Raw genomic sequence first — 6000 nt, forward strand, 5'->3', positions numbered from 1 at the left:
ATATTGAGTATATATTCCTTCAATCATATTACCTCTTCTGGAGGTGAATTGTAATATATTCACATAAAAAAACGTGTTTTCCTTTTGACGCCCTTTATTAATATTGTCACATTTACTTCGGGAATGAGCTAATATTTATCAAAAGTTCTCATCCTTCAGGGAACGGAACATAATTATTTGAACGTGCATTAATCACACCAAATCATGTGATGTCTTAGAAGCTCTTTTACGATAATGCTACTTCAGGAGTAAATCGAGGCATGCATGTACTATATAGAATATTTCTCTAGTTTATCTTCAATTGTAACCACAGAAAGCCTAAATTATCACTTCTAGTGGCCATAGGCATATACCATTTCTGCTGGTTAACAAAAATTTAGTTACAACGAGATATGCGAAACATAACCACTTCTGGTGGTTGTATATTTCTTGCAAACTCTGCTGGAGTATAAGTGGATCTAACAATGTCATCCACTTTATAGTTTCCTATGCAATATTACTCTTCAGGAGTAAAATTAAAATCTTAATTCGAAAACGAGTAAGTGAAAAACGAAACATAAAGATATACAAATTATAGTGTTTTAAAATTCATAAAATGCTCCAGAATCTCGTCCAATGATTATGGCTCACTTACTAGGTTCCTAAGTACCTTTTTTATTTTATTTTAATGGCAGAAGCACACATAGCAAGTAAAACGCATAACTTATCTTTGATGGTGTCTGCTAGACTCATCATATCAAGATGAATTTCAGCATCAAGCACCCAAGACACGTAGCTTTTGCCCGATATATCCAGGGCTACAAATTCAAGTTTAGAAAGATTTGACATTATTTAGGAAAAGAAAGTTCTTACCTCAAATACTTTCAAAATATTTGCTCGAGATGGCAGAGTCTCGTGCTGATAACGTGTTATAAAATAAAGACCGTAAAGTAAAGACAAGTATAGAGAGAAACTGATATATTATTCGAATTCAAACTGATGTACATAATGAACTGAAATCTCTTCTATTTATAGAAGAAAGGAAGCTGCTGTGTAAGCTGCTACGCAAGTTGTTGTGTAAGCTGCTACGCAAGCTGCTGTGTAAGCTGCTACTGCAAGCTGCTGTTGCAAGCTGTTGTGTAAGTTGTTACTGCAAGCTGCTGTGTAAGCTGCTACTATACCAGATATGGATAATCTTCTACCTGAGAGCAATGTTTATCCATAACGGAGTACTGAATGGATAAGTTTATTATACCCGATATGGATAATCTTCTCCTTAGGGTAATGTTTATCCATAACCGGGTACCGAAGTGATAAACTTCTTCAGGAAGCTTATTTCCAATAGAGTAATAAATGAATAAACATATTTACGGTGGAGTCCCATATGGATAAACTTCTTCAGGAAGATTATTTACAATGGGGTACTAAATGAACATCCATAATATAATATATTTATAACATTATATAATTTGTATTGGTGATGCGCCCGGACTTTTGAATAATTTTTTCAAAAGTCATGATATAATTTGTACTAAAGTTCTCGTGATCTGCCGGGACTTGTGCCAAGGCAAATATTTTTTACATCCATTAAAAGCTCTTGGCGACCTGTTAGGAGTTGTGAACAATTTATTTTACTGAAATCTTGATGATTCGCAATGACTCGTTTCCAAACAAGTCTTTGCCCATCGATCCGAACTTATGGCAATCCGCAAAGATTTATGGCGAAGTTATAATCTACAAATTATTTTTGTTAAATTTATTTAAATGTGATAATAGCTTAAAAAGTGGTATATAGATATCCTATTTGTGAAAGTCACCCACGTTGAACTTAGTTTTAAAGAGAGAAAGAAAAATGGGAGTTTTAATATACGACCAATTACATAATTATTTAGTAAAACTAGTTGTTCTTTAATTTAAAACAAGTTTTTACCCAAAAAGTCCTTGAATGTCCACTTCATTTGAACTATGATCTTTAGTGGTTATATCCATCTCATTAATTACTAAGTCACATTCGAATGATTTAATTTTATATGCTAGCCACCTTTTAATATACTAAGGCTTTTAATATACTAGTTTTAGGCTACGCGCAAATCAATAAAAATATAATTTTCTTTAAAAAAATCATATAATATTATTAGATAATGTGTTTGAGTTATATAAAATTATAAAATAAAAAATATATCTTTAAATTTTGTATTTTTTTTTCTTTAGCTTGCTCAATAAATAAAAAAACATCGTCCATAAAATTATGAGATGCCTTATTAAGATATATGAGGACTTATGTGAGAATGTCTTATGAATTGTTTTTCTTCAATAATATAATACTGAAAACAAAACATATAATTACTTTTACCGCGGGTCTCTAATAACATAATTTGAAAATTGAATCTTTTGATTTTTAACCCTATAACTTTAAAAATTTTGATAGTGTAAGCACGTGATTTTTGCCCTATATGAGAATTACTCCCAAAAAATTCAAAATAAAATGATTTTCCTTGGTGTGCAATTTTGAGAATTTTTGTGACATTTTTGGATAATTATTTGTATTTGTCTGTGCATGTTTATTTGTTAAATTAATAAAAAAATACAAAAATATGTCGCATTTTGCATGTAGGATTTAATTCTACAATTATTAATAATTAAGTTTGTTTTACAAAAATTGAAAATTACAAAAATAGGCATCTTTTGCATTTTTAGCATTTAATGTCCCATTGTACAATTTTATGCTTAATTATTACTTAATTGTGCGTTAATTGTTATTGGGAGTTAATTTGCACTTTTATAACTTAATTTAGTTCTTAATAATAATTTAAGAATTTTTAGAATTTAGTTTTAGAAAAATAAAAGAAGAAAAGAGAGCAAAAATACAAAAAATCGGAATTGGGCTCTTCTTCTAATTCAAGCTACAAGCCCAAAAATACCCAACCTTCCCCATGACCCGGTCCATCTCCACACGGGTCGACCCGGTCCGCCCCATAACCCCAATACCTAACCCCTCTTCATTTTTCATTTTTTTCCCAAAACAAAACAAAAACAAAAAACAAAACCAAACCCTAAACTAAACTATCCGCCCCCCGCCTTCTCTTCTTCTTCTCCAACTCCCCGAGCTCCCCAACCATGGCAGCTACCCTTTCCCCCTCTGCCTTACCTTCGCACACACGCACAACCCCTCCGTCGACCAACCACAGCACCCATCGACGACCTCGCATCCAAAATAACCAACGTCCATGGCTGCCATGGCTAGCGCTGCCACTGTTGCGTCTTCGTCTTCTCCATGGCGAGCTCAGGCTCGTCCATGGACTGCCCTCCGCTGCCATCTCTGAGCTTCTACTAAGTTGTCGCTGCCTCAACCCCGTCCAGCAGCTTCATCTTCTCATCAACAAGCGACTTCACGTCCAAACGACCCCTCCTCCGTGGTCCACCATTGACGCAGCCAGCAGAACTGCTTCAGGACTGCTGCTCATGCTTCTGCTTCCTGCTGCGACCACGCTTCTGTTTCTGCTTCATCTTCTTCGTTCTTCGTCAAGCTCGAGCTTGAGCTCGACATCTATGGCTGCTTCAAGACTGTACTTCATCTTCTTCAGTCGTTTCCCAGCCTGCTTCAGTTGCGTTGCTGCTGCCTCGTCGTCCATCACGTTCAAAACCAATTCCCACCGCTACTGCTTCATCGCTGCTGCCTCGTCGTCCATCACGTTCAAAACCAATTCCCACCGCTACTGCTTCATCGCTGCCATGGTTATGTCTTCTGCTTCACCTCCTTCAGTTGCTTCTTAGGATCGTCTTCGTCGTCGTTTGTTCGAGTTTTGGTTGGGGTTGTTGAAACAGTCCATACATAATTCGAGTTCGTTGTTGGTCAGTCGTTGTTCGTCGTTTCGATCCGGTTAGTGGATTTTGAGTTTCACTTTTGTCCGTAAAATCGGTAAATGTTTGATTTTTGTTTTGTTCGTGTTCATTGTTTTGTTAATTTTTCAGTTTGTTCATGTGAAATTGTTAGTTTAATGTTTGTTAGATTCAAATTGAAATTTAATTAATTATTTCTTCAGTTTGTTTCATGTGTTTTATGTATTTTTCAGAAATTGTTAATGTTGTTAGATTCAAGTTTAAATTCATAATTGTTTCTTCTTCGGTTTTTTTTATTATTTGTCTAAAAGAATTTAGTTGTAATAGGGAAATATGTTGGTTTAATCATTTGAATCTGTCATGTTTGTTATTTAATATGGATTTAATGCATGTTTATTCTTTATTTGAAGTTCATCCAGTAATTTAATTTGAGTTGGTTTTGGTTTTTGATTTGTTGATTTAGTTTGAATCATGTATTTTGTTGTTGGTATTGTTGTCTCTTTGCTCATTCATTTTTTGTCTAAGTTAACCAGGATTGGTTCCCAATATGGTTAACTTATTTTCATTAATTTGAAGTTGTATGATTCATCTGTGTTCATATGATTTGTTGTTGAATTTGTTTAGAAATTGGTCATATTGGCTATATTTTGGTTGAGATTGATTAAGTGAATTGGTTATAGCTGATGGGGTAGTTTGGTAAATTGCAGTACGTTCAGGGGTAAAATAGTAATTGCAATAAGGTCGGAGGGGTAATTTTGGAATTGACCATTTTGAATAATTCTTTATGTTAAGCATGAGAGACAAAATGTAATGGGGTGGGGTTGATATAATTGTTTAATATAATGGGGGACAAGACATAATGTAATGGGGGGAATATTATAATTGTTTATGTTAGGCATGGGAGACAAGATGTAATGGGTTGGGTTGATATATTTATTTAATGTAGTGGGGGACAAAAGCATGTAGGCATGGGGGACAAGGTTTAAAATAAAGAAAACATTAATTAGTGGAGAAAAAGCATGCCATTGGGGAATATTTCGGGTTGGGGATTCAAGACAAGAGTCTTATTATAAATAAAGTCATCTGACACATTCTTAGGGAGAATTTTGGGGCTTGAAGACTTAAGAGAATTTTTACACTTGGGGACTTTTACACTTGAAAAACTAAGACTTAGAGTTGGAAGACTTGAAAGATTTTTGAGGTTGACTTTTGAGAGAGTGAGACATTCTGAAAATCCTAAGAGAGTGATAGAGAGTTTAAAAAAAAGAGAAAATAAAAACAAAGTGAGAAACGAGTTTAGTTTCGGGTTTAATACACGCGTGGTTTGTTGCTGTTTAGTTTGTTTACAAACTTTTGGGTTTGCTCTATTGAGTTGTTCGGTTTTTCTTCAAAGTTTTCTGGGCCTTGAATCCGGTTCGAATTGCTGCTATTGGGTTGTTGTTGTTGCTGTGTATTTACACTACTGCTGCTTCTACTGATCTTCATCTTCTTTCCTTGCTTTCCAAATACCAGGTACGCAAATTGATACACTGGTTCATCTTGTAAGCCACTCGAAGCATGAATGCAAAAATGAGAAAGATTTGAAGTTGTAGCTTAATGTAGTCTTTTCTTTCTTTTACTGTCTGTATATAGAACATTATATCCGTTGTCCATGTAAACTCTTTAAACGACTCACTTTTGAAACTTGACTATAATAACTCGAAAGTATGTAAATAAAGTAGGACCTTTTCTTCATTTATTTTAGAAAACGAAAAAATAGAAAATGTAGTCATGCTAAGATTATCCTTTTAAAAATAATGAGACGAGCCTCGCCAAATAAAAATGCAAATTGCGGGGCCCTCAATAATTAGTCATAATAAATACTTAGAATTTGGGATGGACTGTTTAGTGAATTTCATTGCCTTCCCCAAAGATAATAACACGTTAGACTCTTTAGACGCGATTTAATTAAATTAATTTTCTTAAACTCGGGTGCACATTTATGTGACCCAAATCCAAATCTCAACGGAGTCGAAATGTGTCTCTAATCAGGGGTACATTGATTGTGACGTGGTTCGAGATGCGTGTCCATGACGTTGCAAATTCCTTTTAAAAAAATAAGAATGAGATGATAATAATAATAATAATAATAATAATAATAATAATTATTATTATTATTATTATTATTATTATTATTATTAT

Source organism: Nicotiana tabacum, chromosome 6 (genome assembly GCF_000715075.1).
Source record: "Nicotiana tabacum cultivar K326 chromosome 6, ASM71507v2, whole genome shotgun sequence".
Lineage (NCBI taxonomy): Eukaryota > Viridiplantae > Streptophyta > Magnoliopsida > Solanales > Solanaceae > Nicotiana > Nicotiana tabacum.